Source organism: Neomonachus schauinslandi, chromosome 3 (assembly GCF_002201575.2).
Source record: "Neomonachus schauinslandi chromosome 3, ASM220157v2, whole genome shotgun sequence".
Classification (NCBI taxonomy): Eukaryota; Metazoa; Chordata; class Mammalia; order Carnivora; family Phocidae; genus Neomonachus; species Neomonachus schauinslandi.
In genome coordinates, this window is record NC_058405.1 from 119491637 (window position 1) to 119504581 (window position 12945).

A 12945-nucleotide genomic window follows, 5' to 3' on the forward strand; every position below is an offset into this window, starting at 1 on the left:
GGCTTGCCAGATTTTCAGGGAGGAGGAAAATTCCACACTCCTTTAGTTATGCAGCATTTACATTTTCTCTATAGTATCCCCTAACCCTTTTGTAAAATAGAAGAAATATGTTTAGCAGAAATCCATCAGCTCTCAGAAAGCAGAGCAGTCTGGTGGAGTGCAATGATTTTGTCTTTTATCTATCTTTATACTTGGGGCTGGGGGGGGGGCGGAGATTCTTTATACATTAACCACAGAGCAGTCTCCACGTCCATAAAACTTTTATATAACCCAGTAGATCTCATATTTTATGGTTGCACAACTTTGCGAATATGAGTTGTGCCCTTGAAATGGGTGAATTATATGATATGGGAATTATATCTCGACAAAATTGTTATAAAAAAGTATTAGTGTGTGTAGCATCAGCTAGGATACAGGTTCTTGAGTTCTCAGCCCAAAGGGCAGAATCTTTAGATGCTGAGTCCAGGCAACTACTGTTTCAACAAACCTATCAGGTGACTCCAGTGAGATGGCTCAAAGTCCACCCTTTGTAAGGAAATATAAGAGATGATGTATTTTGGTACTTACCTAAAGAAGAAGTCTCCCACCAAAGTTCAGAATAATCAATAATCAATAAGCAAGTAGCCTTCCTTCAGAAATCATAAATTTGACCCAAATCTTAATTCCCCCCTTTTAATGAGAATATTATTAGTATTGTTGGAACTATGATAAATTTTTGCTGGAGCTAGGTCATGTGTTCCTTCAGGTAGCTTATATGAACATTTAACAGGCCACAAAGGAATTTCCTGTATGCTTTCTTACTTAATCCTCACAAAGACCCCATTAAGTTGTAGGAGCTGTGGAAGTCACCCATCTTGTACAGATGGGAAAGTGGAGATTCAGCAAGGTTGAATGTCTTGCCCAAAACACCTGATAACTGATCAACCTTCTTGGATATCAGGTCTTCTGACTCCTACTTAAGCATTCTTTTCACTATAAAAATCTTGTCTTTAAAAAATGCTTCTTCAGCATGTACCAGCATGGACGGCCCCTAACCTTGAGAAGCTATTGTTTGAGCACATTTATGAAGTTGCTATTGTTTAACGATGCTTAAAAAAAAAATGTACATCTTTTTTTTCTATCTGTAGCACAAAAAGAAAATGCACAATTTAACACATTTGCCCCCAATTCTTTGTGTCAGTTTTGTCTAAAAATTGGATTAATGTATATCAACAGTGAGGAGCATATGTGAATGTGTGTGTGTGTGTGTGTCTGTGTGTGTGTGTGTGGAGAGAGAGAGAGAGAAAGGAGACATATAGGGCGCCTGGGTGGCTCAGTCATTAAGCGTCTGCCTTCAGCTCAGGTCATGATCCCAGGATTCTGGGATCGAGCCCCGCATCGGGCTCCCTGCTCAGCGGGAAGCCTGCTTCTCCCTCCCCCACTCCCCTGCTTGTGTTCCCTCTCTCACTGTGTCTCTCTCTCTCTGTCAAATAAATAAATAAAATCTTTAAAAAAAAAAAAAAGAAAGGAGACATATATTGTGTCTCCATGTGTTTGTGGAGAGACGGATGGAATATTATTTTAATGTGAAAGTACAAAATAGGATCATTTATTAATTTGTATGTGAACTGTTAAAAGAAACTAACATGTATTGGATAATTACTACGCTATAAATCTACTTCCCTCCTGTCACCAACCCACCCACCCCCTCATTCCTTAAAGACATGCTTCTGGCTCACTGTCTGCTTCACCCAGACCCCACTATTTTCCTGAGGCAAATCAATGTCCCTGTGAAAATCTAAAGCCTCTCAATTCCTTGATCATATCGGTATTAAACTTCACCTCCACTCCGTTTTAGATATCCACTCCCAAGGCAATGTCATCACCCTGACTTTGAAATATTTGAAATACTTATTTCACAGATCCCACTGACCACAGCTCTCTCACTCTGACATCAAGGAATTCTGCAAGCATCTGGTCAATCCATTCTTCTCTTTACTCCTGTCAGGAAAAGCTGAGATTTCATGTTTATTTCTTCAGTCCCTACCCTTATCAATTCCCAGACTTCCTGGCCCTGTTGTCCTTTTGTCGAAGGCACCTAGCGGAATCTCCCCTTAGGCAATCTGGCATTCCCCTTTCTCTGTGCCTACTGACGGCCAGTAGCTCTCTGCAGTCCTCTCTCCAACCTCATCTTGGTCTCAGTGTTGCCTGGAATCCTTCCAGCTCCTCTAGAGTTTTCCCATTTTCATCAAAACTTTAAAGACAGTATCTTGGCCCTGAGACAAAGTAAACGAACTTTCTTCTTCACAGAGAAAATTGAAGCATTTTTCATGGAAATGTCTTCAATTTACTATCTCCAAATCTATCAAATTAACCAGATCCCAGAACCCATCCTTCCCTGCTTTTCTTTTGCTACAATAAGGTAGGTGTGTCTGTCTCTCTTTTACTTAAGGGAGACACTTCGAGTACTTTTCACATATCTTTGTTGTATTCCACTCTTCCTTCATATTTTCAATAAAACATATTTGCATCTTCTTCTATCTTAAAATAAAAACAAAACAAAAAGGGCTTTCATATCCCTAGGTGCTCTTCAATATACCATTCTTTCATTTAGTTGCTCAAATTAGAAGCTTTGGAATCATTTATTCCTTCGTTTTCCTTATCCTCTATATCCAACTGATATGCAAGTCATGCCTCAATGTCTCTTTGTTTATTCAGTTTTATCCATTTCCAATGCAAAGGCTCTAAATCATTTTGTCCAGTAGAAATATAAATCCAATGTGTAAAATTCTCAATTTTCTAGTACCCACAAAAGTAAAAAGAAACAATGAAATTAACTTTAATAATATATTTTATTTAATCCAATATATTAAAAATTGTTATTTCAACATGTAGTCATGATAAAAAATTATTACTGAGATATTTTACCTTCTCACTTTAGATTAGCCACATTTCAATAGACATATGTTGCTAATGGCTACCATATTGGACAGTGAAGCTCTAGATCATCATCTCTTGCCTGAGTCTATCATTTCTTTTCTGATGCCAGGAGGAAGCTTCCAGTGGTTTTCTTGCTTCTTATTGGGGCCCCTTCCCATATGTTCTGTATACTACAGCCAGGATAATTTTTCTAAAAATAAAATCTCATGTTGTTTTCCTGTGTAGAACTCTGCATGGTTTCTCACAGATCTCTGAGCATTTATGATATTTACAAGGCCCTTGCCTACTTCCCATCTTCAGCTCTTCCTTTTCATGCTCCACAGTATAGCATATACCCTCCCCACTAAATTTAATTTTGTTCCTTAAAGTTATTACGATCTTCTTGACTTCTAAGCTATTGCATATTCTGTTTCTTTCAATTAGAATGCTCTTCATTCTCTTATCCCTCCTCATCCCCAATAGGCTAACTGCTGCTCATACTTCATACCTCCCCAGAAACCTTCCTTCATCTCCTAGAACTGGGTTCAGGGTTCTTCCTGTGTGTTCATATGGAACTCTTAGTTTCTTCCACCATATCCTTTATTACACTGTTGACACTTTCTTTATATTTGGTGGCCTCCCCCCTTGACCTGAAGTACAGTCAGAACAGGGGAAGCACTAACTTTGTCACTTTTTTATCCTTAACTTCGAACATGGTGCATAGTACATGGTAAGTGATCAGTATATGTGCATTGAATAAATGAATGAGTAAATGAGTAGATATAATGTTTTTTTAGTACCAGAAAGGAAAAAAGAGAACCTTTCCTATTTGTAAATTCTCCTGCGATTTAAAAGCATTTGTGTCTCTTGTCCTTTCTTGATTCTTTGGACCTCACTAATTTCCAGATGAATTTGCTTCAGAAGAAATAATTTATTTAAGGTTGGTATTAAAAGGTAAAGAGCATGAAACAGCTCTTTTGCTAGAAGAAAGACAGGAAAACTTCCCACAGAGAGTAATTGTGAATTGCATAGCATATATTAAAAGAATTAACATTCAATTTTGTAGTGAAATAACTGTTATTAATGTCAATCAATGACTTCCATGTCACTAAATCTAAGGGACATTTTGTTTTTAAGATTTTATTTATTTGTCAGAGAGAGAGAGAGAGACCACACAAGCAGGGGGAGTGGTAGGCAGAGGGAGAAGAAGGCTCCCTGCTGAGTAAGGAGCCCAATGCGGGACTCAGTTCCAGGACCCTGGGATCATGACCTGAGCCCAAGGCAGACGCCTAACCGACTGAGCCAGCCAGGTGTCCCTCTAATGGACATTTTAAATCTTGGATAGCATACCTGATTTCATAGGTGACAGTATTTTAAATATTTAAGTATTTGAAATTCCCTTTCAAAACATTCTTTTCCCAGTGAGATCCCTGAGACCTTATTCCTCTGCTTTTCCTCCCGTCTCCCTGGCTATTCCTTTTCATTCTCCTTTCTCAGTCTTTACATATTAGAGTTCCTGAAAGTAGATTTTCAGTCCCCTTTGTCTCATTCTCTGCTCTCTCCCTAATTAGTCCCATCCAGTCCCTGACTTTATTTTCTCTATACCGATGTCTCTCAAGTACATATTGCAATGCCAAACCTGTCATCTCCAAATCCAGCATCTAAATATCTACTCAAGATCTCCCTTGTGAGAGATGACTGTACCTCAAATTGAACAAAATAGAAATAGAATTAATGACCCTCTATAAAGCTTACTCTCCCTCCAATATATTCTCTTTTATTGAATGACAATATCATGCACATAATTGTTTAAACCAGAGCACTGGGAATCATCTTAGACACCTCCTTCTCTCATAATCCTTATTTCTAATATCTCCCTAAGTCAGTCAACACTTGAGTTAATGTCAGAAATATTTTACATTTATAAACACATACAGAATTCTTAAAGTATATATGTATTATATATTACATATTATCATTTATACACAAATTTATATACATATATATGTATATATATAATTTTTCTTGCAGAGCTATGGAGTTTTTCCTGGGGGTCCACACAACATTTACCCAAATGTCGTTAAGGATAGAGGCATTCTTATTATCCTTTCTGCCTTTTTGTACATAAGGGGAGAACTTTTAGTTTCCCAGGTGAGGATAAGGGCAATGTCATCGTTAGTCAAGAGGGACAAGAAATATGAGCATTTTTGATACGAGTTAACATTTATATCCTATTCCTCCCTTCTTAAGGAGTTGGTAACATAATAACAAAAGTTTGGATTTGGAGGGGAGCAGCATGAAGTACAATCTTTGGGAGCTAAACGTCTGAATCCAGGGGGAAAGCTATGGCTTTTCCTAATTTGCCTCTAATCCTTTAAAGATAGTTAAGATACAGAGGACCTACTGAGAAAGAGTATCTCATTTTGGTGTGATTGCCTTGATCTCCCTTTCCCTTTTGATAATAAATAAAAAATAAATTACTAATAGTTATTGTGAGGAGTAACATATTTCAAATAAATAAATAAGAAAGTTCTATATCCTTTCTATACCTAGAATTACTGAAAAAGATAATTGCTGGCTTGTCTAATCCTGCCCTAACTGGCAGGGCCAAGAAAGCCCCCGCCTAGTGTTACAGGATTGACAATACTGCTTCTCATCAAAGACTTATGGGCCATGTAAGTCTATATCCTTACTTGTGTTCTAGAAAGAATCATTCTTTTTATTAATTAGAATTTAAGTTCTATTCTGAGAAAGAGAGACTCTAAATAAAAGTGGCTTAAAAATGAAGAAGGCTTATTCCTCTCTCACAGAAGTCTAGATGCAGAGAGCTCAGGGTGATTACACAAGCTTCTCCCACCTACCCAGGCGTGGACATTAAGTTTCACCTTTCACTTTTCTCCAACCCTCAATTCGCTAGATTTAGGATTTAGCCATGAGAGTAAGTTCTACTAATAGGATTGGAGGGGAATTGATGTTTGTTTACACCTTCTGGCACGTGTCCTAAAAGGAGGAAGAGGTGTGCCTCTTCCTTCACACTACTGCTCAGGAGGGTAGGGAATGTCATTGTTTCTGCTGTTCCTATGTCCAGCTAAAAGTCGGAAGACTTATTATAGGAAAGAGAACAGCAGTCTGTGGTACATGCATAGCAAACATTTACTCAGCCCAGGGATACAGATTGAAGGGTGAGATAAGCATGGTTTGACTTCTGCTTTCAACATCTGTACTTATGTGAACGTGGGCAAGTTAAAATGTTCTCGTTTTTTTCTTCCTTCAATCCTCCATGCAAAACTCCATTATAGAATTCATCAGGTTGTATCGCAATTTATATTTGTGTTCGCCTGTGCTTAGCTTAGCTCCCAGCACACAGCTTGCGCTCCCTATTCTTGTAACGGTTATGGGAGACAATAGATGCCCTATCGATGTGACGATTTGCTCCTTTCCTTCTATATACATTGCTTTCATCCACCATTTTCCCTCTTTTGGGTACCATCTTTTTCCTTTCAGATTAGTTATGCAGTCTACATGTGTAATATCCCTCTGGTACATTAACTGTTATCACATTCCACTGTTAACACATTCTGTCCCTTAAGGACCTCCCTTTTTTAAAACTCTGTTGAGGCATAATTTATATAACATAAAATTCACACATTTTAGCTGTACAATAAAGTAATTTTTGGTAATTTTACTGAGTTGTATAACCATCATCATAATCCAATTTTAGAATCTTTTAGAATATCTTTGTTACAACGATAGAATCCCTTATGCCCACTTACCCTTAAACACCATTTTTTGTTTTTTTAGAAAAAAAAGCAGCTTCCCACTTGAAATTGTAAGCCAGCATGTATTATATGCCTATTGAGAATTTAGTGACTGCTAGTGCTTTGAAGAATTCATATAGAATAATATACAATACTAATCTCTTTTGCTAGTTGGCAAAATAAGACCTTTGAGAACACCATAAGAAAATATGTATCCTATCTCCAGCTTCTGTGAATAGGCCAGTACTATAAGACTACAAAACCTATCGTGAATAGATCATCTGAATTCGGAAAAATCTTTCAGACCCCATGTAGATATTTTTTTCTCCTTCCAGTTTTAAAACACCCTTTCTTAAACTGACTGACCATTGATAGTTTCCAGAAGTATGGGCTTTTTCTAACATCTCTTCTCTAAATGTCATCTTAAATATGTACCTCCTTCTGTTTCCATCTATTTGTAACCAGAATCTAAATTATAGAATTTACATCTTTCTGAGTAGGATCTAACTTACTGTTCAATAAATACTTCTAATTCTAAATGCAAATTATGATCACTATAATTTTTCACTTCGGAATACTTATTGAAAAGAGTAATATTTATTAACTTTCTCTGAATTAAATGTAACCAGTAGCTTTTTTGGCTCTCGGGCTGTTATTAATGATAATTAACTGTGGTGATGAAGAATTACTAATAGTTATGATCGTGAGGAGTAACATAATGTATTTCAAAGCACTGCCTGTTTCTTTAGGTGTTGAGTAAAGCAATCCAGTCTTTTTATCAGCCAGGAAGACACAAGCACTGGGCATTCCCAGGTACCAAGTGCAGATTACTCTCCACCCCTTTCCTCTTCCCCTCTGGAGCTTTTCTAATGACTAGCAAAGCAGCAGAGACACCTCACCCAGAGGAGATGGGATATATGAGGTTAAGAAATGCTTGTTTTTAGCACTTGAACACCTGCCTTCACCAGTTTTATTTTAGATGAAGGAAAATAGGGAAGAGAAGTTGGAATGAGTCAGCTTCTTTTCATCCTCTAGCAACGCCGATTCCCAAGTGTGGGGGGCTCTGGAGTCCTCTGCTTTCAGGCTTGGCTGCTCATACAACAGGGTGGAGAGAACCTGAGAAAGGGTGCACTCTAATACTCTGGTTCTCTGCTTTGGCTGCATATAGGGCCACCTGGGAAGCCGTGTAAAAATCTCATGCCAAGAATGGGTCAGAATGGTTAAATCACTATATTTGAAAATGGGATTCAAGCATCAGAATTTTTTTCCTAAAGCTTGCCAAGTACTTCAAATATGCAGCCAAGGTCAAGAACCACTGGGCTAGTAATCAACCTCTCGTTTTCTTCCTCCAGTTTTATTGAGATATAACTGATATATAACATTGTATTCATTTAAGGTGTACAGCATAAAGATTTGGTATATGTATATACCGCAAAGTGATTAAAAGAGTAGGTTTAGTTAAATACCATCACTGGACACCCCTTGTTGACATGCAAACAGCCCTCAAGCAGCAGCCCTTTGGAATCATCTGAGACTTTAAAAAGATACTGATGCCCAGACCCCCTCCTAGAGAGTCTGATTTAATTGGTTTGGGGTTGGGCTCTAGCGAGCATCAGCATTTTTTCAAAGTCTCTGCCAGTAATTCTAATGTGCAGTCAGGAGTAAGAACTGCTGCTTGGACTGGGAATAAACATCTTAGCTCATAGTCAGCTCTGAGGGAAACACGCTCTGTACCTGCTGGCCAGAGTACCAAGAGCTGAAGCGAGAATGTGAAAGGGAAGGTGTGAGCACAGCCAGAGAGAAACGTCCCCTGCTTCAAAGTGGGGCCTGTGGTCAATCCTTGTGAATGATGTGTGTGTGTGTGTGTGTGTGTGTGTGTGTGTGTGTGTGTGTGAGAGAGAGAGAGAGAGAGAGAGAGAGAGAGATGTGTGTGGCAGAGGAAGAGGGAGACTGAGAAGGGGAAATTTGTCCCCAACCAAGAGAAATGGGAAGGTAGAAGATAGAACTGAGTTTTTTTATACTCTATAATTTTGGACATTTGGCCAGCCTCTCTTCATCTGTGAACAAAGTTGGCTCAGTTTTATTTGTATAAAGAATAGATGTGATCCAAGTTTTCCTGAAAAGACCCCCTAATCCAAAAGTGTGCCTCCTATTCACCTTTCCCACCAACCACAGTGGCTGAAAAAGCCCAGTGAGTCAGAGCCTTTCTTTTAGGTTAAGCCAGGCCAGTAAATCAACTTGATATCCTCTGTTGGCTTTAGAGCTTCATTTTCTTTACCAAATGCACTCAGTTAGGCCTTGGAATGATGGAATAGGAGTGGGCATTTAAAAAGAGTCTTCTCTGGGCTTAGCTCTGAAATTTCAGAATTGCCCGAGAAAGAAGGGAGTTGTCCCAGAAAGGGAGTTTCCTCAGGTGATGGAGAAATAAGCGCTAACTTGAGGAAGGGTACCAAAGAGGACGGCAAAGTGAGGTCACTAGAGGCCAATTTACTTCCTTTACGATTAACTAAATGCTACGGTTGTAATTTGCTCTGGTGAAAACCTTGGGGGTGGATAAATGGTTTTATCCCTGTTTCCCAATTCAGAGTAAACTGAACATGTTCATCTTCTAGTGCCTCAGGATGGAATCTAGGGGTTGGTTTGGAAATGTTCTGGCTTGGAGCAGAGCTCCTAATGGCTGTCCACTGACGTGGTTTGTTTTTTGGGTTTTTTTTTGGACATTCTGTATTATTGTATTAGATCAGCATGTGGCTTGTTCTAGTTAAAAACAAATCGGATTATGAGCCATTATTTGTTTAAATTACTGTAAGCAAACACAGTAACTTATTTATTTTTAATCCAGGAGTTGATTATGAAGCTTGTGGGTTACTCAGAATTATTTTGAAACTTCTGCTCTCTGCTCTGCTTTTTTGGCCTGCTGACCATTTCATTTATGAGAGGTACTTCGCTGCAACTGAAGTGATTAGAAATTCTAGGCCCTCCCTGTTCTACCTGTTGGGGTCTGCCATACAGGTCAGCTGGAAGTGATTGCGATCCAGCTCCTCAGACACCCAATCTCTCCCCTGCTCCCATCGGGGTGCCCGAGGCTTCTACCACCCAGGCTTCGCTTGCCTGGGGCGATGTCAGTTTAAACTGCACCGGGAAGGGTCAAACACACATCATCCCACTAGAATGCAAGTTAGCTCATTGTATTATCTAGCACCCAAACAACTGGACAGAAGCAATTTCCGAGGCAACAGGACTCGGGATACATTTCTTCTTTTGGGGCTGGGAGCGCGATTAGTGTTTAGGGAGGGTTAAGAGGACATTAAAGGAGATGTTCAGTGACTTACTTTACTAGCTCCATCAGCCAGATGGGTCCAAAGTGTAAATATGAAACAGAGAGAAAAATCCGTCCTGAGCAGGTGCCCCGCCCCAACTTTATCATCATGTATATATAATTAAGCTACAGAGTGGGTGTCATTTTTTCAGTTTGGTCCCCATGGAAAAGAAGAGCCTGTTGCAAAATCATTTACACCTCCAAGAGGTGGCTGTAGTAACTCCTGCATAACCCAGTTTATGGGGAGTTGGCGTGAACAGGTCGTCTACCCGGGATGTGAGTTTATTGCGGGGTGGGGGCTGGGGGGTACAGGTAAAGCCAGAAGGTTTCCGAGCGCGCACAGAAGGTCCCCAGCACTCTACTTCAGGAGCAGGTCTCGGCGAGCACCAGGGCGACGCTCCTCGCGCAGCGCGGCGGGCGTGTTGGGCCCTGGGCTGCGACTGCGAGTCCGGTGGAGCCGGCTGCAAAGCCGAGGCGCCCTCTCGGCCCCCCGCGCCTGCGCCGTAAAGCCGCGGCGGCGCCCAGCCCTGGAGCACTCTGCGCGCGACCGTCCCGCGTCCCCGGCGGGGCTGGGCGCCCCAAGCCTCCCGCTGCGAGCTCGCGGCGCCGGCGGGCGTGCTCGGGAGCTCGTCCCGCCTGCGTCCCAGAGCGCTGGCTGCAGCCGGTCCCGAAGCACCAGGGAAGCAGCTTTAGATGAGAGTGGGAAGGGTAGAAACGTGCTGAGAAGCACTCACCAAAGTGAACTCTTGAATCCTTACTAATTTGACCAGCGCTAAAGGATGAATGAATGCCTTTACCAGAAAAGAATTCTCCGGCTGGGGGATGTAGCTCAGTGGTAGAGCGCGCGCTTCGCATGTGTGAGGTCCCGGGTTCAATCCCCGGCATCTCCAAACAGCCGATGTTGCTTTTCCTTTTCTATTCTAGAACACTAGACATACATGCATACCTTTTGCTTACATATTCTAGGGCGCCCCAAAACAGTCTAAAAGTGAGGCGAAGCTCAGAGAAATCGCCTTTCCGTTTGTTGTAAGTAAAAGCGAAACCGGAAATTACCCTCGGTACATCATTCTTCATTTGCATAAAATCAACTTGAATATCATTACTGAACCTACTTTGGGAATCTAACATACACGGGTGAAAAGTAAAGGAAAAAAACCTGATTGCATTGGCCGGGAATCGAACCCGGGCCTCCCGCGTGGCAGGCGAGAATTCTACCACTGAACCACCAATGCTCACGGGGAAAAAAAGCGCTTTCCACATTTTAATAGAAGAGATGTTTCCATGTGTGTCATGATTCTCTGTAATTACATGTTTCTGTATTCAATTTTAAAGAAAGCAGTGATATTTGTAATCAAATAATTATAATAAAACATTGGGAAAACTTTTATAAAAAATCCTATTATATTAACTTCTGTTGAACTTTATGAAGTGATTCTTCTGAAGCTGACCTTGGTGAGGCAGGCAGATGAAAATTTTGTTATGTATGTACAGAATTACACAATTACCTAGCTGTATCTTCAGACATTTAGACAATTTACATCAGCCCCTCCCTGATTGTCTTTTAGCTATTCAGACAAATACATGATGATAGTGGCAGGAACTGGGACCCTGATCCAAATTATAAGAGTAAATTAGAACTATGTGATCTGAACAGGGAAATTTGAAGCATTTGTGATTCTAGCCAAATGACCTAAATTCTCTAAACTGCCTCTTCCTTCATTGTGAATGACTTGATAATGGGACCTCTTTTAACTCTAACAGTATGAATCAGAGCCTTTACCCTTAGTTTCCATAGAAAGTAAAATTGCAAATCACGCAACAAAGATATGTGAGAGAGAGAAACTAAAGTGAAGGAAATGCAATTATGGAAATGAATATAAATATAAGATAGAAGGCTCTGGATTTAGACATCATTGGCCCTTTATCTGTGAAGGGGAAATTCCCAACAATTTGCAGGATCTTTGATGGCCAAGGAAGATGTGGGGGCTGAGGGGCAGGGGATATGAGAAAATAACAGTAAACATGGTTGCAGTGACTATGTGCTGGGCTCTGTAAGGACATTACACATGGATTTAAACCCAGTGAGGTAGGTATTATAATCACCTCCCCTTAACAATTGAGGGAATTGAGGCTCTTAGAGGCAAGATTGGAACACATGTAGTATCAAGCAATCTCTGGTTGCTTAGCCACAGCCCTGTTCTGCCTACAACAGAATAAATCACTGTGTATTGCACCAGAAATACTGCATGTAGCTCAGGACATTATATATGAAAAATAGTAGAGTGGAGTTCGAAAAAATCATAAAAGGCTAAAGAATAATGTAAGAACTTCTACATTAAGATTTATTTTTAAGGATTTTTTAGTGTGTGGATACAGAGCAAAATTTGAAGACAAAGACACAAAGACACTATGAAATTATTTATGTCCAAGGCATAAAAGATACAAAGAGATTAGAGAATCAGTAAATTGAACCTGCAATCCTAAGTAACCTGTAGAAGAACAAGGTCAAATCATTTTACCTCTCCGAACTTCAGTTCTTTAAAATGAGAGAACTGGAGAGAGATGTGGTTTTCAAATTACATTCCAAAGGACTCTAACTTTCCAGAAGAGCCGCAGGGCCACTGGCTGGTGGGGCCACACCTTCTTTGCCCAGGCCCCTCACTTCCACCGGGCCAATTTTAAACTCTCCCACTTATTTGCATTTGGATTACAAGTCAAATAAAAACAAAACAAAACAAAAAACAAGCAAACAAAAATCAACAACAAACTTTGAAAAGCCCCGAACTAAATGACCTAAGTTCCTTCAAACTCCAAAATGTTATGATTCAAAATTTGAAACAGTTTAAAAATCCCTCAGCACAAGAAACACTACCAACAGTTTAAACAGATAGAAGGGGTCGAATAAGAAGTACGGCCTAATGGCAAACGATTTTAGTGGCCTATCAAAGGCCATTTTACATTTTCTCTTAC

General features: G+C 40.2%; 2 non-coding genes across 2 annotated transcripts; one reads left to right on the forward strand and one right to left on the reverse strand.

Moving 5' to 3' along the window:
- Nucleotides 1-10793: 10793 nt before the first annotated feature.
- TRNAA-CGC lies at nt 10794-10865 on the forward strand. Its single transcript has one exon. It is a non-coding gene; the product is annotated as a tRNA-Ala (tRNA).
- Nucleotides 10866-11136: 271 nt separating this feature from the next.
- TRNAG-GCC lies at nt 11137-11207 on the reverse strand. Its single transcript has one exon. It is a non-coding gene; the product is annotated as a tRNA-Gly (tRNA).
- Between the last annotated feature and the right edge of the window lie 1738 nt (nt 11208-12945).